The 26,570-nt window shown below is 38.7% G+C and overlaps 1 protein-coding gene across 10 annotated transcripts in view; it reads right to left on the minus strand.

Annotated features, from left to right (window-relative positions):
* Window positions 1–26,570, minus strand: part of Plcb4 (phospholipase C beta 4) — a 381,354-nt gene that overhangs the window by 216,122 nt on the left and 138,662 nt on the right. For all 10 annotated transcript variants that reach the window (XM_058575386.1, XM_058575387.1, XM_046433511.2 and 7 more), the window contains one exon: window positions 22,309–22,368. The gene's annotated coding sequence lies outside the window, so the exon portion shown is untranslated. The remainder of the gene's footprint in view (window positions 1–22,308; window positions 22,369–26,570) is intronic.

Raw genomic sequence — 26,570 nt, forward strand, 5'->3', positions numbered from 1 at the left:
TCATAAAATTTTGAGTATATGTTTGTGTGTGGGCGGGGGTGTTACTGTTTTGCCATCCTGGGATATAAAAAAGTGATTGACAGGCTGGTTCACCAATTTCCAGTTTCTTTCACAGTGGAAAGGAGGTATGTAAATGGCCAAGATCAACAGTCAGGAGGGGAGAGAAGTGACAAGTGTTTACTGCAGGCATAAAAATCATTGCTGGGATTAAAGAAATCAGGGAAGCCTGAATTCAAGGCTACCATTGTAATTAAACAGTACACCCAAACCTTCCACAAAGTTTTTCCTACTTAATTTTTCATTTACTTCCAGATTTGCTTATATTTCAAAGAACACAAAGCCTAATTTTTTTTCCACAGTATTACCTTTTATTCCACAATCTTAAGGGAAATGGAGGAAGAATTGTCACTAATTCAAAGGATAATATTTCTGTGAATCCAACAATTTGGTCAACCAGGAAGAAAGATGTAAGAGTCCAACATGTAGCAGAGTAGACAGCAAAGGGAGACCTAACTGGCCAGGGTTGTTGAACTGAACTCATTTTTATCTCCCCTCTCTCCTCCTCTGCTTTCTTTTATAGTCCCCAGGACCCCAATGAAATGAAAGTGGAGAATAAAGAAGAGAACCAACAGATCATCTTAAGACCAGAGAAAGGGGCAATGGCAAACAAGAATAGAAGACAGAGACAAATAAGCCAGGATGAGTGTGTCACACAGAGATCAAGGCAGAGAAAACTGCAGACCAGAATATGACAGGAGAAGGTCACCATGGGTAGGCATGGCTGGTAGCTGGCTGGCCCAGGGGACAGAAGGAGAAATCCAGCAGAGACACATCACAAAAGACTTAATAATGGTTAAGAAAAATCAAATGCTAGAAGGCTTGAGGTGGTGATGTTATTTACAACACACTGGGGTTGCAGGATGAAAAGGCCAACCAGGAAGAAGAGGAACAAAGGGAGACAGACTGGTTAAGGAAATCAGGAGATGTACTTAACACTAATATTACTGTCAGGCTTGAGAACATGCTATCCCAAAACACAGCACCTTGGACGTCACTCTCTGGCCTTCTCATACTCTTCTCCCCAGAAGCATGGTCTTAAAAAGTCTCTGACCTATGTGTTCCAAATTTCACAAGACCTTCAACACTGAGGAGTCCTGCCCTGCACCCAGACCCCAAGAAGAATCAGAGCAAAGAGGCACTACTCAGTTACTCCCAGTTTATTCAATCAGACTCCTCATTCTCCAGTCCTATGTCTGTGTGCAACTGTCCATAACAATAGCTTTTCCTGGGTCTTTGGGTCTTCAATTTTGAAGCCCCCCTCTCCCATGTAATTTGGTTAGATTTGCTCCACTATTCTCTTAATCTGTGAAGAAGCATCAACCAGGAATTTTGAACCTTTTTCTCCTCCACACTATGTAATGCATTAAATTCTAGTCTTTAGTGAATCCATCATAATAGCAAAGAAAGATACCATGACATTAAGACATGAAAGAGGGAAATAAAGGCAATGTGAGAACACTTGACAATGTGAAGATAAGATGGCTGTTACAGGAAGTGGGAGTGAAAAGAAGAAAGTTCCAGGGAAGGACAGTGGACCCAACACATCATCTGACTTGGTGGAAAGTCAAGATGAAATTTCAAAGATTGAAGAACAAGAAGCAGAAGTTTAAGCATGCTATTTAAACTAAAATCGGCCCCTCACAGAAAAACTATAGTCATGTATCAAAAATCAAGTTTAAAGTTTATATTAATTAAATATTTATTCGTTAATAGGTAAATAGCCAATGTAAAAATTGATCAATTGATTAATTACAATTTAAGTTACTGCAATGACCACAGATATAAAAACAGAAATAGTCTCTACATAGTAATTGTCTCCACGAATTTGGGGGGGGGAGGTGCAGAATTGATCCATTTTATTCCTCTCCACATGTTTTTAAAAACATGTGCATATGTCATACTTATTAAAAAGTGAAAATGTTACATTTTCCTTACTGAATAATATTTCAACAGAGATGACCAAGTTGGCTATCCAGAGGCACAGGAGGACACTTTTTTAAGACCTATAAAAGAAAGCCCTTCAAATATACTCTGACTACCTGTGAGTACCATCATTTAAAACATGAAAGACTACACAAAAAAAAGCCTCAGTAATGAGGAACTGCTAACAATTTCCACTTTCCTTTTATGCCCTGGAAAATCACAATGACAGGTATTGTGATATCAGTCAAGGCAGCAGCTGCCTAAAGATGAAGCATTGCTTGGTGACATTGCCATCTGTACAAAGGACTCCGAGGGTAAGATCAGATTTAGAAATCAAAGGACATGCTATTCCCCAGTGCTCCTGCTCTGGTCCAAGGACAAGGACACAGGCGTACACCTCACAGGGATGAGGTGTCCCCTCTAGATGTCAACTCCACCCCTTTCTCCACAGCATACACCCAGCAACAGCCTGCAGCCACCAACCAGGCAGTAACCTCAGATGATTTCTTTAAGTAAAAAACAACAAAGGACCACTTTTACTTTCAGAAACCATCTCCATGGGCCATGAGCTGTTTGCGGAAGCAACAGCAGAACTCCTAGGAACAGAATGCCAAAATAGCAATGTATCCACAGCCACCAAGTTCTTCCTGCAATATCCTACCTTCCTATTTCTCCAAGCCACAATTCTAATCCAGTTGCTCCAAGATCTCACCTGGAATACTTCAGAAAGACATTCTACTAGTGTCTACTGCTAAACTCATTATTTCCTTCTTTCCAAATCTGGAAAGAAGCTTCTACTTTGAGACTCACAAAAAAACTAATTTTCAAAGTTATTCACAGAGCATTGTTCGCAGCAGGCTACTCCATTTCTCTGATGAAAAGCATTCCTTGGCTTACCACTGCCCACCTTAACATGTCCCCAAGAGTGTCCCAAGAAAGACTAATTCCTCCATTAGTCCTTATTAAAAACACTAAAAGAGACCCCAGGTATGGTGGTGCAAGCCTGTAATCCCAGGGGTCCCGGGGAGCTGAGGCAGAAGGATCCAGAGTTCAAAGCCGGCCTCAGCAAAAGCGAGGCACTAAGCAACTCAGTGAGACCCCGGATCTAAATAAAATACAAAATAGAGCTGGGGATGTGGCTCAGTGGTTGAGTGCTGCTGAGTTCAATCCCAGGTATCCCCCACCAAGAAAAAAAAATACTAAGAGACAAATGAAAAGAATGGACTCTATGGAAAAACAATTTGGAAAATCCTGAATACTGTGGCTCCCTTTATAGTGTGTGTGTGTGGGGGGGGGGGGATTTCATAATCTACATCAGAATATCTGGGGTGTTGGGAATCTTATGGTAAGGACACAGGTCTGTGTTTAGTTCAGCATTCATTTCTGTGCAAAATTTCTGTTAACACTTAGAATTCCTCTTGTGTTGGGCAAACTTTGGCAATATCGATGGTTTGTCTTCTCAAGAGCTGTGGTCTGAGATGGTGCTTCTCATACTTGAGCATGCATTAAGAACCACCTGGAGGGCATGTGAAATCAGACTGCTGAGCCTCATCCCAGAGATGCTGAGGCAGCAGGTCAGCTAGGCCATCTCTATGAAGATCCCAGGTGATGCCCTGAGCAGCATTCCTACTAGAATAAGTCTAAACTCTTTCATCACATTCTGGGTCATTCTTACTTTTGATCTTGGTCACCCACTCTTTCTCCCCTAACTTCTCTTTGTGTTGAAACCCAAAGAACTTCCTTCTTTTTTCCTGCATCCTAATGGTCCTTTTCTGTCTCCCATCATCTCCTCGGCCCAAACCCTTCTTCTTCAACATCCAGCACAGATCAAGATACATCAAGATGCACAAGATCAACAAGCATCCAACAGATGCTTGGCCCTCTCATTGTCTTCACCTCTCTTACAGACTTCAGAACACTCTATGCTGATTTTGAATTGAGTATTTGCATTGTCTAGAAACTCTAGGCTGGCATGTTCCAACTCTGATCCATGATTGCAAATGATAATATCTGGTACAACACTTCATAAATAATAAGAGTTGAATAAGTACTTGGTGAGTAAATGGATGCATGGATAGCTGAAGCAGCTGATCAGATTCAGGGATTCCACACCACATTGCCAAGACACACACACACAAGCCCTCTTCATTTAACTGAACTCTGCTTAGGAACCTAACTGCTCCAGATGTTTTTGTAAGTTGTTTGCTGTACAACATGAGCAGCACGGGTGAGAAATTTATATATATATATATATATATATATATATATATATGAAATACACACACATATACATATGTATGCATGTATGTATTTCCTTAACCACAAGAGGTCAATAGAAGCTTGAATATACAAGAGTACGTTTGACATGCACATGATCATTTTAACGTACACTCATACGCGTCTTGATCTGAGAATCGGTTATATGAATATGTACACAGATGCAAAATTTTTAACAAGCATCGGCACATCTTTCTTATGTGTAAATTATATCCCAATATATAATACAGAGTGGAGAAAACTGAGAAATAAATTCTATAATTCAGAAAGGCTTATCTTTTACAATTCTTTCATCTAGTCTATTTTCATTCATTCTCTCTTAAGACTCAGGGGAGAGTGTCCCATTATCCTACAACCTATATTTTGGGGACATAGTAAATGTGTCATTAAGGCATTCTTTATAGAAGTTACTAAAATAAAAACCATCACAGAGGTGTCATGGTGACATACTGGACCAATATATAACAGCAGCAATCTGTGTGCTGTTGGGTAAATAAAACATATTTCAGTGGTCCATTCCCGGGAAAGAAATTCTTTTGTTTCTTGCAGGCCAACTTTTTATCCCAAATCATATAACCTAAGCCGCCTTTGGAGGAAACAGAATTCAGCCGTTGATCTCATCTGACATTGTTAGTTTCCATAGAAACTCCCCTAGAATGCTCCTGCCTGTCTGGAATAAGTGCCTCTCCCATCAATTCAAAATGAGTCCAGGAAAACCCAGACTCAGCGCCTGACATCTCCCAGCCCTGCTCTGCAACAGAGGACAGAAGAGCACTTAAGTCAGATGTGTTACCTTTATCAGAAGGGCCATCTCTATTATGGATACACAAATGAAAGATTAAACATCACCTTCTGCAATTAACCCTCCTCTAAGTAGGCTGCTCCCTGCAGGACTCTTATTATAAATGTTCCTGAGATTCATATTTGAAAAAAAAAAATCAAACAAACAAAAACAAAACACCAAAGGAAAAGCCTGGATAGGAGACCCTGTGTCCTGTCAATTTATATCATTATATAATTACTGGCAGCCTTTGAGCATAATGTAGTTGTTTATGCTGGAGGGTTATTCTTCCTTGCTCTGGGAGGGAAAGGAGAATAGCAGCAAGAATTTCAGGCTCAGAAGAAGTAGAGACCTATAGGCCATTTGCCAAAACTCCTGCTCACCATACCGAATTCTCCTGTGCAAACATCAAGGTTGAGACAAAATTAATTTAAGATATAAAAAGTCCAGATAGAGGTTATGCTAAGGGAAGGGACAGTGACTGAAGAGGTCAAGAGAATGATCCTGTTTTATTATCCGGTTACCTGGTGCATTTACTTCCTGAAAATTCAAGGAGCTATTCACTTCTGATTTGTGCGCTTTGTAAATGTATGTTAATTACACTTCAATAAAAAGATTTTATACACAAACAAATAACAGATAAGCCCAGGCACCTAGGCAACAGAGATATTTGGCCTGGAATAGATCAACACAATTGCAGCCTGCTAAGTTCCCTGGTGACCTCAGTGGGAAAGGTAAGTTAATAACAAGATCCAGGCCACTCACGAAAGATGCCAAAAACAATGATTAGGAGTCTAAATTGTATTCATTCTTCTCCAACTAGAGTCTGTTCATGAAGTGGGTCTCATCTGAGCCTTTCTTACTCATGTCATGAAGTGAACCAGCCAGTATGTGTAATAGGCATTTATGGATTTAGCTGCCCCCAAACACCTCTATATCTAGGGACTTTGCCAGCCAAGCTGTCTGGTCCCTGATTCTGCTGTAGGCCTTGAAATCAATGATCAGCCACTCACTGTCTTCCCAGGGATTTTTGAAAGCAAGATTGGGAAAGAGAACAGTCTTTCTGGATTCCTAGACTACAAGATGGATAGATTATTGGTTAATGGAAACCAGGTTCTCTGCTACAGAGAGAAGTTTGGTTACAGAAATTGTCAGTTTATATTACCTACCATCAAAGGGATCCTAGATACGATAATATATTTTTCTGGAATATTGTGGATCAAAACATTTTAAGATGTATAGCCTAGCAGAAAATAAAGGTGAGGTTCTGACCCTTGACTTTTCAACCTCTGATGGTTTCTCTCTCCATGCAACTTTGTCCCCCAGGCCTACATGTGTGTGTTAGCCTGGTGTTCACAGCAGCAGCAGCTACACTCCCTTTCAAACACATGCAGGTTTCAAATACCCTGCCCATCCATCATTATTTGACCTATTACAGATTAATTATCCCTTGTCCAAAATGCTTGGACCAGAAGTATTTCAGAATATGGACTTTTTTTTCTTGCAATTTGGAATATTTGCATATACATAATAAAATATCTTGGGGATGGAACCCAAGACTAAACATGAAATTCATGTATGTTTTATGTACACCTCATACACATAGCCTGAAGGTGATTTTATACAATAGTTCTACTAAGCCTATGTTTTAAAGTCAACCTATCATCACATGAGGTCAGGTATGGAATTTCCAAGTTGTGGTATTCAAAAAGTTTCAGATTTTAGAGTATTTCAGATCTGGGGTTCTCACATTGAGGATGCTTCACCTGTATTAGATCTCCAAGTCCAACCATTATCAATCTCACTGAGACCTACACTCTGGACTCTACCAGTCTCTTTACCCATTACAGCCCTGAAGTCTCCTTCCTTTCTTACCCACCCTCAGCTCCACTGCCCATCACACTTTACAAGTGCTCTGTCCTCCTTTGTCTCATTCTCTTTCCCTTATTTTGCTAATTCCCCAAACATGGTCACACCTAATTCTCTGTCAACTGAGCAACTGTGGTCACGGTGCTGAACTAGGCTGGAGAAAAACTCACAGCCAAACTGATCAGTCTTCATTCTAAACTCAACCACAAACCTCAAACCTTGTCCAATAACTTTTCTTTGGTAGGTTAACACCACTCTAAAACGACTCTTTCTCATGGTTGCTTCATACCTCTAGAGTCTCCTTATGCTCTGTTCAATGATAATATTGCCCCTAAGGCTTCCCCTTGAAAGCATCAACATATACAGGTGAGTTCTTCACCTTTCCTTTCCCTTCAATCACTCCAACCAGAATTCTTCCCTCTTGCTAAGGGCCTCAGTGATCGCCATATTGTGAAATTCTGTGGTCATCTTTTGGTCCCCATCAACCAACTTCACAGTGTATGATGCAATGAACCACTCTCTCCTTGAACATTCTCTTACATGGTGACAGTGATTCCAGACTCTGCTAGAGTCTTCTGACCTCACCAGTCACTGAAAAACTGATGTGACTCCATTTTTGAAAATAAATAAGTAACAGCAGCTTCTACCTCAAGGCCTGTCCTAAGGAAGGGGGCATGACTCTTGTCCTTGAAAAAACCCACAGAGCCTTTCTAGGCACATACCCACCCTGCTGAGTTGTTTATCTGCAAATAACAGGAGAGATCCTCAGTGCCAGGTGTCCCTGACTCAGTTAGGCTCAGTGAAGACCCATATCAACCCCCAATCAGCATGAGACAGGGAAAATACCTGGGATGCCAGATGACCCCCCCCTCCCCAGTAGTTTATGGTGGTTGATGACATATTGGGAAACCATGTAGTTTAGCACGTACACCCCTCATGGCTTAAACTAATCAGTTCAAAGGAATCCCCCTCTTGTACTAACCAATCACCCCTACCCAACTTGTTCCGGCCAGTGAATGTGCTAATCAATGTTAAGAGTTGTTGTTTGATTTTCCAGCGGTATGGAATGATTTGCTGTGTGATGTTATGATGCATAGAGTATCCCCCAAAAACCTAAAAAATCTCACTGAACAAAGGACCAGGACTCACTCCCTGGACCACTGCGTCAGAAATGGTTGTGAGTCCAGGCTTGAGCTTGCAATAAAGACTCTTGTGTGATTGCATCAGATTCAGCTCCTGGAGGTCTATTGGGGTCCCATGAATCTGGCATTACACCACTTATCCTCCATCCTAACTTCTTTCTGGTTTGCTTAACCTCTGTGTGTTCAAATGACCCATCTATACGTACTTTTTTATTCCTGGGTGATCACATATGGCCCCAACGCTTTAAATACCATTTCTATTTCCATTACTTAAGTCTCCATTCCTAGTTCTTATGTATCCAACTGTTCCAGACTCATATATCCAACTGCTGATTTGACATTTCCACTTGAATACTTAATAAATATATTAAACTTTAGAGTTTAGGGCAAATCACTTGATTTTTTTTAAATGCATATTTTTCCTCTAGGTTTTCCCATTTCCTTAAATTTCTCCCCCCAAATTCAATCTGGCGCCCTACGAGTTACCTTCAATGCCTCTTTTTCCCTCACTTGCTGGGTCCAATTCATCTGCTGCTAGCGCAGCTTTCAAAATAGTTCTGAAATCTGCCTGTTTTCTCTCCAACACCACCTCCAGTGTTCAAATCTAAATGTTTTTTTTTTCCTTTTCTCCCCAAAACAGCTAACAAAAGCCTCCTAACTGGCTTTTCTGCTTCCACTCTTATCTGCAGGTGCACACTCCTAATTCATTTTCCACTGAGAGAATAATTCACTAAAATGTAAATCAGATCATGTCAATCAAAAATTCTCATTCCTCTTTACAAAAACAACAAATAGCAACAATAAATACTGCTCCTTACCTAGGTCTAAAGGGAACTCGCTGCTACCTACTTCTTTGACTTCATCTGCCTTGTACTCCCCATAAGGTTCTCACTGGGTGTTGTTTTTTGAACACACTAAGTTCATTTCTATCTCAGGACCTTTGCTCTTGCTATTCTCTCTGTATAGAAAGTTCTGGCCCTAGTTCTTAATATTCCTTTGTTTTGCATCCTCTGGGTGTCAGCTTCAATGTCACATTTGTAACACAATCATGCTTGACTCCAACTCCAAATGGATCACCTACACTGCAATTGTCAGCCACAATCATATTGACCCAAGTTATTTTCTTAATGCATATTGCTACATCAAAGTATCTTGCTTTTACATTTGTTTACTTTTTTATTATCTATCTCCTCCTATTAGAAAAATATTCCTCTATAAGAACCAAAATGTGTCTTGCTTACTGTTCTCTTCCAAATGCTAAGAACCTTGCTTGGTACATTGTAGATACTTAATAATAACTATCTTTTTAATTCAATGAATAAGCAATAGATATAAAATACAAAAAGTGACCATTTAGAAAACAATAATGAAAAGAGAAAAATTTGCTTAGATCAGCATCATATTTAATAATAAAACATTATAAAGTTGAAATGTGAAACTCATTTCTGGCTTATCAAAATAACACTAAAATGAGATACAGTTTCATCCTTCCAAATAGACTACAATTTGGCTAAGAGTAAAACAAAATCTGCTTTCCATTTTAGCGTCACCAGTCTTTGACGGTCTAATCACTGTCTCTAGCACTCTGCAGGCATAGCTGACATCTGGGAATTAATAAGCTCTTTGATGCTTAAAGAAAAGAAGTTGTTCTTATTAAGTTACATCCAGCATTGAACCCAAATAAACATATAACAAAATATTTTTTTCTCTCAGCTTTATCTTTTAAACAATCAAAGAATGAACAGGCTAAAACAGGATTTTAGCAGTAAGTTCTACCTGACTAAAGTGGATAGTTCCAAATCATTTGAAGGAAATATTTTTCTCTTGTTCTTATTCACTTTTGTCCCCTTCAGAATTCACAAGGAATACATAAAACATTTGCCAACTTTTAACACTCTGGTTTTCATCAAAGAATAATATTTGGTGACCATTATGGTCTAGAAACAATAAGCCCAGTCTTAACTCATTTTAATATGCTGATACTAACTTTACCCAGCTGTATCTGAATTCAGCTACGTAGGTTAAAAGTTTCCACATTTCTGTTAATGAAATGCCCAAATTTACCTTTAATGAAAAAGATGCTGCCTTAGTTCCATGAGCCAGGTCTACAATATGATGAGACTAAATGGTTTTCTTAACTTTTTTTTTGGGGGGGAGTGCTACTAGGGATTCAACTGAGGGGCACCCTCAATGAGCTACATTCCTAGGCCTTTTATTTAGTTTAACTTTGAGACAGGGTTTTGCTCAATTGTTGAGACTGGTCTCAAACTTAAGATCCTGCTGCCTTAGCCTCTGGAGTAGCTGGGATTACAGGCATGCACCACTGTTCCTGCCTTGGTTTTCCTGCTGATTCTTCCCCATGGTTTCTAACATTGGACAGTTGAGAGACAAATTGGTGATCTCCAGCTCTAACATAGCTTCTAGAAAGCTTTAACCTTTACTCAAGTTTTTAAGTTTAATTCTACCTTTGATGATCACAAAAATTTTACCTTGCCCTAATATATTTTGAGAAACATGAGTCATTCCTCCCAAATTGCCATTCACTGAGGTTTATATTTTGTACAATAAAATGCACCCAAGTAACTAGCAGGAAAATCAAGATATTATAGACATCATAGTCTTGTCCATCAGTCCAAAAGCTATTTCAGGCCCCTCACCTTCCTCACAAACCATACACACACACACACACACACACACAAAATGTAAGTAGCCACTGTTGTGCTCTGTAGCTGAAAATTAAATTAGACTATTCTAGAACATTCTGTAAGTAGAAAGTGCATTTATGCTTTTATGGGGGGGGGGGTCTCTTTCATTCAGCAGAATTTTTTAATTTGTTCTAATTAGTTACACATGACAGTAGATTGCATTTTGACACATCATACATAAATGGAGTATAACTTCTCATTTTTCTGGCTATACATGATATAGAGTTACACAGGTCATGTTTTTGAGGTTTTTCCACATTGTGTCAGTAACCTGCTGCTTTTTTATTGCAAAGCTGCATCCCATTGCAGACATGTATCTTAATGTGTCCATCATCTTTCAGTGGATATATTTTCTTAGTTTTTGCCATGATAACTAAAGCTTCTAAGAATATTCATGTACAAGTATTTGAGTAGGAGTATATTTTTATTCTCTTGGAGGAAAAAAACTAGGAGAGAAATTACAGGAATCCTTCAGTAAGTATATATATATAAGTAAGAATCTGCCAAATGGTTTTTATAGGTTTATGTATGTACTAAAAAATAGATTTAATTTTGCTTTCCCAGGAAAATAATTTTCATATTGGAATTTTTGGTTTTTATACACCAGTGTACTTTCTCTGCCCTACAAGATGCAGATAGGTTGTTCTCTGTTCCATGGAAATTGAGTCTACAACAGGACAAAAGAAGAGCTGTTATAAACAACAATTTCATATGAAGCATTTAATTAATAAGAGGGAGGGCTCCCTAAACAGAGCCCCAGTGGGTAGTATAGATTAGCAAATCTGGTGAGCAGGAGGTAAAGCTCTTTAAGAAGGTTTATATGCACCATGTTCTCTCATATAAAGTGTTACAGTTGAATTTTCTAAATCTACTCTCTGGACACAAGCCCCAAGAGACCCCATTCTTCTGTCAGAGTTTCAGGAGGCTCAACTCCAAGAGTTAAGGGCTGGAGGTTTCCACCAGGCCACCTAAACCACAGGAGCTACAGTCTAAGGATAAAAGAAAAAACCAGCTCTCACTCAGATCTCCTCCGACTAGGCTGTCTCCCAGTGAGCTGGAGACACCAAGTCTTGCAGAAAAATAAGACATCCAGGGGTGTAAGAAATGTTTGGCTTAAACTACATATCCCAATTTTGGAATAAAGAGTGACCATCCATATATAAATGCACTCGTAATTCCTTTCTAGATCATTACTTTCTGATTTATGAGTATAGACAAAATCTGTTATGATCATAAAATATAATAGGCCCCCAAACTTTGCTTTTTTATTTACCTGAAAAGGTCTATTTCCCCACTTCTTAAACCTGGGCTGGCCTATGACTCACTTCAGGAGAATGTGGCAGAAATACTGGTATGTGCTTTGGCACTGTTGCTCTCAGTACTTTGTCACTGTTATGGGAAGGAGTCTTCCGACCCTGCCAGAAGGCAAGAGCCACATGCAGGAGAAATGAACCAGCCCAACAAAGGCAATCCTAGACCAGCCAGGCCTCAACAAACTCAAAGCTAACCAGAATCACATAAGTGAGCCCAATGGAAGTCAAAACAACTTCACAGCAAAGGCCAGTCCAAATGGCCAACCCATCAAACTATGAGCTCTTTTTTTTGTTGTTGTTGTTGGGGGTAGTTTATTATGCAGCAAACCCTAACTCATACACTGATCAATTAGGAAAGTAATTTCTTCCCATTATCAGTCCACAGATTACCCTCTACAAATTTTCCTTATCCTCATGACTCACTTTTCTGGCTCTTCTATCTTTTTTCTGTCTTTCTTTACCCTATGCTACCAGTTGGGCACTGAATTTTATTGTCTCTACTTGCAATTCAACTGTTGATGCCTTAACCCCCAGTCTCTTAAAAGCACATATATTTAAAGACAGAATCTTGAAAGAGGTGATTCAGTTAGAATAGGCTGCGAGGGTAGAAATAATCCCATCTGTTTGATGTCCTTTTAAGCAGATGACATCTAGACACATAAGAAGCATCAGGGATGTATCTACACAGGGGGAAGACCATGTGAGGACCCAGTAAGAAAGCAGCCATCTAAAAGCCAAGGAGAAAGGCCTCCAGAGAAACCACCCCTGCCAATACTCTGACTGTGGGTGTCCTGCCTTCCAAACTGAGGATATGAGCCACCCAGTCTGTGCTATTTTACTATGGGAGCCCCAACCAATTTTCACTGCTTGTGGGGGGAAAAATGTGTACTAAATTCCCAACCTCTGCCCTGATGGTCACTCTTTATTCCCAAATTGAGATATGTATTTTAAGCCAAATATTCATCAAAAATTTTTAATCACAAAAACTTCCCCCTTTGCTGTTGAAATATCTTAAAGTGTATTAAATGTATCAAAGTTAAAAAAAAAAAAAAAAAGAAAAGAAAAGAAAATCTCATCACTTTCAGGGAAGCACATGTTCAAGAAAGGGAGTTTATTTTTGTATGTGTTTAAATGAGATTTTACTGTTGCTAGTCCTTCGAAGGACTTGTTTCCTGTAAGGAATTCACTGGATGCAGGAGACAGGAGGTTGTAGTCTATACTTTCCCTGGAAATACTAGAAAAAGACTGCCATATGGAGCAACTTTAGGAATCACCCCTTTAGTATATTTAACAATAACAACAAAAGGTTTCTATCGATTGAGCATTTACTATGTTTTCAGCACTCGGTTTTATATAGTTATTTGCGGCAGATGGAAATTTTATCTTCACAATGATATCACATGCTCCAGCAAAGACTTGAAAACCAAGCTATTCTGACTTTAGAGGTCTGCTCCAGCTGGTACCTAAGTCAGGCCAGTGACATCTGTTGTCCCTCAGGGATCTGCTCCCTTCATTTCTCTCAGCAGTTCTTGGAGGGGGATCCAGGGTGGGCTGCACTTCCAGATAGCCCTGCCAAGTCTTTTCAGTGCAGGAAGGACTCAGGAGCTCTACCCCATCTTCTCCAGAACTCTCCTCCCAACCTAGGCCCCTGCAGAGGAAAGCACCTCTCTTACCTGCACACAAAGAAACATCTGAGCTTCAGGAAGACCTGTACCAGCCAGCAGGGAACATTCCACATCATTGTAGATGGCCCTGGGTCTTTTGCCCTAGCCCATTTCTTGATATTCAGTTTAGTTCATCTAATCCAAACAGCTTTCCCTGCACAGCTGAGTTTTCCACTCAGTGTTCTAGGCTCACGAGTGGCTGATACATATGCACACACATACACATGCATATGCCTGTCTCTAACCATATTTTAAGGAAGGTCAGCCAAGGAACCTATGTGTTTATCACATCTTCTCATTGTCAAGACATGCAGGGGTTAAAACAGTTTTCTTCTAGTCAGTAGGAGCAATCCACTAGATGAGGACTTTGAGGACCATCTGGAAATGCTTAAAGAGTAGCTGCTGAGGATTCACAGCTAAGAGTTCTTTCCAAAAGGAAAATCCCACACAGTTCCCGCAACTCTCAAAGGAATGGACTAGAGGTCAAATACACTGGAAACAAATGTGACTCATCTCAGCAAATAATGCCAGCAAAATCACCTTGCTCTGTCTCCCCACTCTTCTGATATGTTACTGATTTTGATGTCGACATCACAACTTTCTTTTACATAAGAGGGTTTTAAAAAATGATTTATGCAACTGAAGATGACAACTAATAAAGTTGAACATGTGCACCAATCAGTATGATGTCTAGTTATCTTTGCAAATATGAAGGTTGCACATTTGATCTTTTTTAAAAGGCCCCTGGAACAGGGCCGCCTGGGATTCTAATAAGCAGCTTAACCCCACTGTCTGTGCATTGTCTTTGCTTTGAATACCACTGATGTAGTTTGCATTAAGGTGTCTATGGATTGACAGGAAGAAAGAGGGGCTTCTGGATTCTAGTATGTGTAAAATAATCCCACAGGGCATATGTCTATAAACTGGGGTTGCTGCCTTCTCCCAAAGTGTAATGTCACAATAAAAAAATCACTAAAGTACAAAACAATAAAAAAAGAGAAGGTTCAGGACCCGTGAATAAGTAAAATAATAGTAAAAAAAGGAAGCTGGAGGACTCACATTTTCTGAATTCAAAACTTACCACAAAAACACAGTAATCAACAAATAGACATGTAGAACAATGGAAGAGAATTGATAGTCAAAAAATAAACTCACACATCTCTCTCTCTGGCCAATGGGTTATTGAAAAGGGTACTAAGGTCATTCAATAAGGGAAAAAGAGTCCTTCCAACAAATGGTCTTGGGGCAACTGGATATCCACAGGCAAATAAATGAATTTGGACCTCTACCTCATAGCATAGGCAAAACAGACTGATGACCTAAATTTGAGAAATACAAACATACAAGTCTTAGGAGAAAACATGGGATAAATCTTAGGGTAAATCTTTATATCCCTGGATTCTTAAATACACCAATGAAATATAAATAGATCTTAAATTGGACAATTATTGAAGAGACAAGTAAAAAAAATACTTCATCAAAATTAAAAATTTTATGCATTGAAAGACATTTTCCAGAAAGTAAAAATTCAACCAACAAAGCAAGATAAAATATCTACAAGTCATAACTGATAAGGACCAAGTATCTAGTATATATAAAAACACCTATAACTAATTCAACAACAAAAAGGCAAACAATTGACTTGTAAAAATGCAAAGGGCAGGGCACAGTGACACATACCTATAACCTCAGCTACTTGTGAGGCTAAGGCAGAAAGATCTCAAGTTTGAGGTCAGCCTCAGAAATTTAGTGAGAACTTGACTTGAAATAAAAAATAAAAAGTAGTGGGGAGGTAGCTCAGTGGTAGACACCCCTGGGTTCAATCTCTAGTACCACTTCCCCCTACCAACAGGCAAAGGATGTGAATAGAACATTTCTCCAAGGAAGATGTACACATAGCCAGCAAGGAAGTGAAAAGACACAAATATCATTAGTCATTAAGAATATAAATCAAAACCACAATGATGTATAATTTTACACTCACTAGGAAGGCTATAATAAAAACAACCACAGCAAAGGAAAAATGAGTGTTGGAAAGGATACAGAGAAATTGGAACTTTCATGGTTGCTCGTAGGCATCAAAAATGGTGAAGCCACTATGGAAAAGAGTTCTGTAACCCTTCAAAGAGCTAAATATAGAATTACCATCTAAGCCAGGAAGTCCATTCCTAGGAAGATACAAAGAGTTGAAGACTAGGACTCAAACAAATACATGTATACACACATTCATTCCAGTACTACTCACAGTAGCCAAACAATGGAAATAGCTGAATGTCTGCCAACAGATAAACAAATACACATATACATACGTATGTCATATATATACATGAATGACGTTGTTATTCAGCTATCCAAAGGAACAATATAGTGGCACATGCTATCACATGAGAGAGCTTCTAAAACATTATTCCTCATCAAAGAAGTTACGGACTGAAGGTCACATTTTAAATGACTCTATAAAATACTTAAAATAGGTAGATCCATATAGATACAAAGCAAATTGGTAGTTGTCAGGGGCTAGGGAAAGGAAAAATGGAGATCAGTTGCTTACTGGGTATGGTTTTTGCAGGGGAAGATGGGTGATAAAAATATTTTGGAACTAGATAGGTAGTTGAATAAGATTATAGTGTACTAAATGGCACTAAATTGTTCAGTTTCAAATGGTTAATTTAAACTGAATTCACTTCCATTAAGAGAGACAGCAGGGGGAAGAAGAAGAGACAAGGCAAAGTAACCCAGGTTTTCTAGTAAGACTGAAGACCCCGAGGGTGGGGTGGGTGGCAGAAATAAGCACTAGGCAAGGCACTAATGCTGGTGGGAAGAAGGAGTGGGAATGCATGAGAAGCAAGTCGTTTGGAGATAGAGATGGTCTTCCCTACAGAAAAGGAGCAGGTCTAGGCAACCTAGAATCTCCAAAAATGTTACTCTGTAAAGTCTCAGAGGGCATCATTAGGTCGGAGAAGGGCCCCAAAGTGAGAACAGTGTGGATCCTTGAGCTTCTCAAGTCCCTGCTAGTCCCTTGCAGGCCCTTTATTCTTTTTACATTTGTAAAGGTTGGGGGGGGGGGAGCAGAAGGCTGAAAAGAAAGAGAAAGACAAGTTAAGGAGAAATTCTGAGCATCATGAGACAGCTCTGCTGTATATCAACATGCACATGAAAGAAAACAGAAGAAACACTGGAATGAGGTTACTGAGTATTTGCAATGAGATAGTTCCTCTATGCGCAATCTCCTTGCCCAAACTTACAAATCCCAATGAATTAAGTGATATTGTGCTCATTTTAAAGATGGAGAAACCAAGGTCCCAGTCTTCAGAGTTAACATCTTCCACACTATGATGGATAGCCAGGTGACAAATTTAAATCATCAGTTTTTCAACAAACTTGTAATTTCTTAAGGAAAGCTGGGTAGAATTCTATTTTTTGTTTTTGTAGGTTCAATAAGAACCCAATATCCCCAATGCAGAATTACTGCATTTGGAATTCTCCAAATTCTAGACCACTGTATTATTATTCATGGGGTATAAAGACACTACAATCATATCAATTTCTTACAGCTTATTTTTTTTCATGATAAGCTACCTGAATCCTGGTTATAAAATCCTAAGTCTTCCAGTCATATGGGAAAGGTCAAGAGATCATGTCAGCACTGTCACCAAAAGAGCTGCTGGAGTCTTCCTCCAACTGCTCTCTTCCTGCTTTGGTGACACTTGATTCCCCCCACAGGCCAAGAAATATGGAAAGGAATGAAGCAGCTGATTTGCCAGGTGGTTGCAGCCCAAGGTCACTGGCTGGTTCCCCCCCTGGGAAAGTGTATTTTAGTCCTCAGTCCTCAGCAAACTGCATTTTCCTGCCCGAGGACAATACGAGATGCCTGTTTCTCTCTTTAAGAAAATCAGTTAAAAGCTTTTCAAATGCAACAATTTCCAATGGTTTTATCAATATTTTATAGATGTATCTCCCAGAACCTCAAAAAGTATTACAAAGCTGAATTGAATTTGCTCATTTTTCCCCCTCTCTTTTATAGAAATACAACAAACAAAAGAATCAATTCCAATTTGGGGGAGTGTTTTGGTGGGGGAGCCCCTATTTCAGGTCTGGAAAAGATTCAGGATATTCAATTTAAGATGGGAATATACAGAGTGGGTGAGAGGACAAGAACTCCTGTCTTCAGAATAAGTCCTTACTGTCACCACCAGCCCCTGGGAAATAAAATTATAAGGACTTCACTATGATCACATCCCCAAGCAATACATGAAGACCTTAATCCAGGAAACTATAAAATACAAAAGCAACAGCTAAAATCTGAGACAATATTCTATACGAGACTGTCAGACCTCTTCCAGTTTCTCCAAACCTTGGGGGGAAACTGAAGCTGGAACAAATAATAATGCTAATACAACCTTTGAAAAGTTGAACTGAAAAACAGGACAAGCCTTAAGCATTTTCCAGAATAGAAAGCTGACATTTTGTTTTCAAACCTCACATAATCCTGCTATCATTGTTAGTTAATGCTTCTTTTCTCTAACATTTTATTTTAAAATAAATAAGTTCTGTTGTTGTTGTTTCTGGGTTTTTTGGTTTTGTTTTGTTTTGTTTTTTGTTGTTGTTGATGTTTCTGTGTTTCTGTATATACAAGCATTCAGTGGATGGGTATGACCACATCCCTTCTACCTAGATTCTAACAATCAATATTTTATTCATTTGGGGGGAGGGGGTAGCATACCGGGGACTGAACTCAGGGTCACTCAACCACTGAGTCACATCCACAGCCCTATTCTGTATTGTATTTAGAGACAGGGTCTCACTGAGTTGCTTAGTGCCTCACTTTTGCTGAGGCTGGCTCTGAACTCATGGTCCTCCTGCCTCAGTCTCCTGAGCCCCTAGAATTACAAGTGTGTGCCACCATGTCCAGCTACAATTAATATTTTATTCTACTACCTTTCTTCAATAGCTAGTCCTTTATCCATCAGTTCTTCTTCTTCTTTTTTTTAATGCATTCCACAGTAAATAAGTTTGCCGAATGGAGCCCACTTCACCAAACTCTTACATAGCTGGCATTTCAACCATTTCTCATTGAAGGTTGTGAGGTCACTAGAAAGAAAGTGAGCTGAATGCTCATTGTGTACCTAGAGTCAGGGCCTGTTATGATTTGGATAGGAATTGTCCCCTAAGAAGTAGAAGATGGTTAAAAGACATGAGAGCCAAAAAATAATAAATTTAACATGTATGCTTGGAAATACTTCTAGCAAGAATAACTATCCACTACAGAATATCCTTATTTCTTCTTACAGGACACTGAGAATATTATTCATGATGGCATTCATTTAAGGAAGGTTTTGAAATTCTAGATTTTATTTTTCTAACTTAATATATGCACAAATTCTACTTGCTGAAAATTACCTAGCTTTCTCTCCACACTGCAATTATTTTAGGACTTAGATTTTTTATAGCAGTAGCTTACTACGTCCTCAAGGGAAGAAAATGAATTTTACACAGTTTCTTAATTCACACCAAGAAATGGCCAAAGGGATGCAGAATGTGGCTCAGGAGGGAGGAAGCAAGTGAGATGGTGTGTTGTTCTGTGCACCAGACCCTCTCAGTGTCCTGCCCCACACACCCACTGGATCCCTTTTAACTGATCAACCTGGTACCCATCTCCCAGCTTTTGTAGGCTTGGCTTCCAAAAGATGGCTCTCAAAACTTCTTAAGAAGAACTCCTTTCAACCCTGGAGCTGCTTTCTGTTTGGAGAGCAGAAATGTTGGGAAGTTTATGGGCCCTCTCCTCCCTGCCCACAGCAATGACTGAGGGGGAAACAGGAAAGCCGGGTCTCAATGCCATGAACACACTCTCTGGAGCAACCATGCTGCAGACTGCCCCAGGGATCAGGGTAAGGAAGGAATTTTGCTGAAATCATTCCCCTACTTGGCTTCTTCCCTTCCCCCATTCACTAGTTCCCCTGGGAGCCCTGACTTAATAAAGTACTTGTGCCTCATCTCAGGTCTACTTCTGGAGAGCTCAGCTCCAGACTACCAGCATGTAAGAATGTGCTCTAAGAAAATGAGAAGCCATAGATATCTGTGGTTGCTCTTGTTGTGCCAGGGGTAAAGAAGAAACATCAGTGACACTATAGAGTTTGAAAGTAACTGCAATATCCATGGCTTAATAAACCATGGTTCCTAAAGACTACTGCAGCAACTTTAAGACCTCTAGGTCTCAAATCTAGAAAAACGATAGTAACTGATAGTACAACGTATCTGTCTCTCCAGGCATGAGAGTAGACAGGCCAGGAAAGTGTGTAAAGCTCTGAAGTACAGATAAAAAGAAAGTGAAGTCAACACCAAGTTTTGGTGAGCTGTATACCTAACGCTTATGTTAAAACTCTGCATATAATCAATACTTAATAAGAACAATTATAAAAGCATTCACAGAGGATTGCTACACCCCAAACACGTATTAAGTAAGTTTTTCAAAAGAATAGCATGACTTTCAAACTCAAATCCTACATGAAAGAAGTTATCAGGTTGCTTTCTTTCTTTTCATCAAACTTGAAAGCAGTCTTTGGTTTGATTAGACTAATAAATTCCTCATCATCAGCAAAAGTTAGTCTGAAGCCAGCAATGCAAGGATACAGATAATTCATCCAAGAATAGTTACTTTGTTCTTTATCTAATTTTTTAAAAATTTTAGTAGATTATTAATTAATGCTGATAATAAGCTAAGTTTAATGTGACACAAATAAGCAAGAAAAAAATACACCACTACAGGAGTTAAAAATATATTCTGAATCCCTACAGTGGATTTAAAAGGCAAGAAAAGAAAAGAAAGAAAGAAAAGAAAAAATTAGAATTAGGACTACCATATTAGTCAGCGTTGCTTACTGTTGGAATCATAGGGAAATAAGGCAGACCCAGAGAAATTCAGGTTCTAGGGTCTAGATGTTTCCAGATTTAAGTATGGGAAGACATTTTTAAAATTAACAGATTTCAGTTCAATATTTTTTAAACTAATAAAATATCCAACATTTGAATGGTGCTTGAGTAGAGACTAAATTTTCTGATATTTAGGAGAGGATGGAAGGAAATACAAGGATGTATTTATTCTCTTTGGGGGAGGAAGGCAAGACTGACACAAACACCCAACATCTGTTGACCTAGAACCTGATACCATCCAAAGTTTTTGTAAAATCAAATGTACTTAATGTAAAGTAATTTTTACTTTCAACTTAAAATATTTAATAATAATAATAATAAAAACACTTCTAAGTTGTGGAGTTGTTGTTGTTCTTCCTCCTCCTCCTCCCTTTCCTTCTGCTTGAATCAAGTATTTATATTCATTAAACACATAATTCTTCATAGGAACCATTCATAATGCAGCTGATGAAAAACGGACTTATTTCAGGATACAACAACTACAAGGAAAGGGAACAGCCCAAAAAAGGAGTAAAAAGTAGATGATACGTCTATACTGATTTAAGGTCACTAAAATTCTCAGCACCCCTCAACTCTGCTTTGCCTACAAAGACAAGGCTTATGAGTCATCCTTAGAGAATAGTAAAATATAGTGCACTCTACTAAAAATAGGGAGGAACATTTGATAATAAATCTACTTTCTTGGTATTCTCATGTCATCGTTAAGCACTGATCCCTTGGAAGAAGTGTCAGGTTATGCGACTCCCTCCCTGCCCTCACAGAAAGGCCGGAAGGAAGTCAGCCACAGGCACTGGCAGAAGGTAATGCGGTGTCTGATGTGACACACAGCACACTGAAGACAAACTCACTGATGTAGAAAGCCTGGGACACTGACCTCTCCTATAGGGAGAACAGCAAAGTTGCTGATTTGCATGATCACTATAAAATGACTTCTTATCCCTCCAAGAAAGAAGGGATAAGGGATACTTTTTTTAAAAAAAACATATTGCTGCAATTAAAAAACAGCAAGATGATTATGAGGTCAGAAAAAAAAATACTCTTGTGTTGATTAGGAATCTGGTTCTAACATAAAGCATTGGCAAGTTCCAGTAAATAAAACAAATTGACAATATAAAGATATTTCCAGTTCCCATTTGGGCATTTTATGAAAGGTTTGTGAAATAGAACATTTGGGGACCATTGGAAGAATTTACGGACATTATCCCTGCAGGTAGTTGTCCCCAGGTGAAGGATTTTAGCTGACAATGAGCTTGACTGTGAGTTTTCATGTTGGTGGAAACCTTCACAGTAAAACCCGCATAGGACCAAAGAGTCATATATGTTTTCCCTCAGAAAGAACTGTGGAGAATGAAAACCTCAAATGCACCTCTTGCTTACTAGGAACAGGCAACACTACCACAGACACCAAGTAGAATATCTAACAAAAGCTGTAGTCCTCAAGTCAGCATGGAATGAATGAACTGAAACCTAGAAAATCCTAAGAGATTCTGCTGAACACCCCACCACATCAAGGAAAACATCCTGAACAAGTTTCAAGAGGCTCCAGATGGGGCAACAGTGTGGAAGAAGAGATTCCTTTTCCAGACAGAAAGTTCTAGAACTCCACCACCAATAAATCTTCACCACTAGGTGCAGAGTACTCACCAGAGAGGTCTGGGACGAGAGCAAATGATGTCCACTTGATCAGACTCACCACTCAGTGCCCTGTAAAGCAAACAGGCACAGACGTTGAGAAAAATCAATGTCTAGGGTTTTCTGAAATCGCATGAAGAGATATAGTCTTTGCACTTCAGATTCAAAGTCTACAATATATTTCTTAAAACTCATCAGAGAGACACATTAAAAAATTACTGACGGGCTGGGGTTGTAGCTCAGTGGTAGAGCGCTTGCCCAGCATGTGTGAGGCACTGGATTCGATCCTGAGCACCACATGAAAAAAAAAAATTAAATTAAAAAAAAAATTTACTGACATTAGTTTTAGTCAACAAAGACATGGTCATTAAATCAGAATCATTTACTGCTTTACCCTGATCACAGTGTTCATACATCCTAGGGTGCTGATTTCCTACCCAACCTCTTATTTTAGTGAAATAATTAAGTAACAATTGAACAACAAAGCTATCTAGAATCTTCTTGAAGAAAATATAATTGTCTTTCCTGATTAACAGTAAAGTGCACTGTAATTGGAAGAATCTTTCAAATGTCCTCAGATGAACTGTAACTGGAAAAAAAAAAAAAGCGTTCCAAGAAGCATAGTGCTGAACAGCAAAGATTGGCAACGGAATTGCATCTTTCCAGAGAATGAGACATTGTTTTCTATGTGTGTTTCTGTACTTCTTTGCTAATCAGTGGTTTACTTCCATTCTGGAGTTGACACTAGATTTCTAGTTTGGCTCCAATTTTGATTTCAAGATCTTTCCAAGATTCAGTGGAAAAAAAAAAAAAGGTCCAGGTATCATAAGTACATCAAAGGGATAGAGAGCCCCACTGCACGTGGGAAGAAAGTACCGGCTTTAAAAACTGGCAATCAAGACCCGGGAAAATGCTGTCTGTAAAGGTTTGAATTTGGAACTTGTAAAGTGTCCGCATCTATGTATGGAAATGTCCACACCAGGGCCCCAGTCCCAGGAAGGATGGTACATCCACACAAAATAAGACTATGAGACTATTTCCAGTAAAAGAAAGAAGCAAATCTGAATCTAAATGAATGGTCATGAAACTAATTCTCCGGTCATACCATCAGTTTGTAAATAACCAAAGTAGTGTAGCAATACATGTACTAGGACTGAATTGTATTAATACAAACCTCACCACCTCTATGTGAACACACAGACATAAACATTGACATACGCACAAAGCGTATCTGGAGGAGTGACAAGAAACAAGAATATGGTGGCTGCTTCTGGGGAGCAGGTATTGAAGTGGAAAGGGAGCCTTTGGTTTTTGTTTGTTTGTTTACTTTTTTTGTTGTTGTTGTTACTGAGATTGATCCCAGGGACATTTTATCACTGAGTTATATCCCCTCCCCTTTTATTTGTTATTTGGAAACGGGGTCCCATTAGATTGCTTATGGCCTCACTAAGTACCTGGTCTTGAACTTGTGATCTTCCTGCCTCAGCCTCCCAAGCCTCTAGGATTATAGGAGCAGACCATGGTGCCCGGCTGAGCCTTTTAATACTTAAGTGTTATGTAATATTTGAACATGAAGTTTTCATAATTGAAACCACAGAAAAATCCAATTCACTCCAAGCCTTCTATGGAAAGAAACATTCCATTTTAAAAAGAGAAAAATGAATTAACAAATAAATATACAGCATTATGTAAACAGACTTTATTAATTTTATAAATGTTTATTATGTTCCAGACTCTAAGCACAAATTACATCTTCATAATAGCCTACAAAAAAAAACCATAAAATACATGTGCTCTGATTATTACTATTTTATAGAAGAGAAACCTGAGAAGAACAGGGAATATTCAAAAATCACAGCTGGCACTGAAACCCAGGCACCCTGATCCATGTTGAGTCTTTGCCCCTGTGATATGCCTCCCCCCCTGGGATTAATCATATTTCTCTATGTTACGTGTTAATTTGAGACATGGTCTTGTTAAATCACCCAGGAAAGCCTTGAACTTGCAATCTTCTGCCTCTGCCTCCGAAGTAGCTGGGATTACAGGTGTATGCCACTGTGCCTGCCTTTATATTTATATTTGTATTTGTAATTATATATGAGCAAGATTGTACATGCCATGAGAACAGGGATTCTGTGTGTATTGAAAACCATCATGTACATACCCAGCACCTCGCATACTGCCTACTCTTAGTAGGCGCTCAGTAAATCCATGTTGAATGGATGAATAACTAAGTGACTCACCTAGAGCTGGGAAGTTAAATTACATAACTCTCTCAGGCATCTTGGGACTATGAAACAGGCTGAGTTCCAAGAAAGCTTACTAATTAATGACCCTGCCAAACTTTGCTCCTCATTTTGAGAAACCTCTAACTGCCCAAGTCTTTTTGTAACCAGACTTAAAAAGTGAACACATATTTTTCCTTTCTTTCTCTAATTCCCTAGGGACCATCCAGCATTAAACTGTCACACTGTTCTATAAATCTTTCTAACTCTGTGCATACTTAGGATACTGCAGCATTTGAGAAAACCAGTGTTCTAATACCTCACAGAGAAGTCAAGCAGAATGAGCAATTTGTCATGGACTCATTTGCTACTGGCATTTCATGGGCAAACTCCTGTTAATGACCTTGTGTTGTAGTCACATGTGAATGAAGAGCCCAACCTACCAACTTTTCCATTCAAATATTATTATTTTGAGTTCGTGGGGTCTTTAGTAAAGGGGGGACTAGATAGACGAGGTTAGATGAGGGGGCAAGTATGTCTGGGTGTGTTTGTGTGTGACTCTCTGTGTTTTACTCTTTCAAAAGAAGATATTTTTGCATAAAATAGAAGGAAATCTAATAGTTAAACAAAATACCCAAATCCCAGTATTGTACAGATGTTAGAGAAATAAAAGCTGTTATATATCCAAAAAGGGTACCAAGACCATTCAATGAGGAAAGATAATCTACTCCACAAATGGTGCTGGAATAACTGGACAACCACAAACAAAAAGTTGAAAGTAGATTCCTACCTCACACCATAGAGAAAATTTAGCTCAAAATGGATCACAGATGTCAAATGGCAGAACCCCTCTCCCATCCTGTTTTACCTTCTGTGGTTTCAGTTACCCACACTCAATGACAAGAAGGGCAACTAAAATACAATATAAAATACAATATCTGGTGAGAGACCATAGTCATGTACATTTTATTACACTGTATTGTTATAATTGTTCTATTTTAATGTCGTTGTTATTAATCTCTTCCTATGCCTAACCTAAATTTTATCACAGATGTGTATGTCGAAGAAAAAGTATTTTTATATAGGGTTTGGTATTATCTACAATTTCAGGCATCCACAAAAAACGTCTTGCAATATATTTATTCCCTACTGATAAGGGCAGAATACTGTGTAAAACTCTGAAAGTAAACATAATATTGGAGTAAGTGTTTTTAACCTTGGATTAGGCAATGGTTTCTTATCTATGATACCAAAAGCACAGCAACAAAATGAAAAAAAAAAGTACATGAATTAGGCCTCTTTAAAAGCTTTTGTATAAAGAATAGCATCAACGGAAAGAAAAACTATAAGTAAACAGCACAATGACCAGTGGATAGAGGGACAGGAACAGGGAGAGGGAGGAAGGGAAAGAAAAGGGAAGTACTGGGGACTAAATTAGAGTAAATTACATCCCATGCTTTTATAATTATGTCAAAATGTTATGTATAACTAAAATGAACCAACAAAAAGAAAAGGAGAAAAAATATCATCAACAAAATGAAAAGACAATCCACAGAACAGAAACAATTTTTGCAAATCATTTATGTGATAAAAAGTCTTTCATCCAGAATCTGAAAGTCCTACAACTTGACAACAAAAAGATAACCCAAATTATATATAAAATGGGCAAATGACCTTAATAGACAATTCTCAAAACACACACACACACACACACACACGCACGGACGCACACACACGGAATGACATTCAATCCTCAGGGAGATATACTAAAACCACAACTAGGTACTACTTCATAATTACTAGAAAAACTATAATAAAAAGATAATAACAAGTCTTGATAAGAATTTGGAGATATCAGATCCCTCATACATTACTGGTGGGAATGAAAAATGATGCAGCCATTTCACCAGTCTCAAATAGCAGTTACTCAAATAGTTAAATATTCAGTTGCCATAGAACCCAGCAAATCCACTCCTAGGAATTTACCGAAGAGAAGTGAAAACACATATCCATGCAAAAATTGTATGAATTTTTTTTTCAAAAGAGCAT

Source organism: Marmota monax, unplaced genomic scaffold, assembly GCF_021218885.2.
Source record: "Marmota monax isolate L192 unplaced genomic scaffold, Marmota_monax_Labrador192_F-V1.1 WCK01_AAM20220418_F8-fsc00014, whole genome shotgun sequence".
In the NCBI taxonomy this organism is placed as follows: domain Eukaryota; kingdom Metazoa; phylum Chordata; class Mammalia; order Rodentia; family Sciuridae; genus Marmota; species Marmota monax.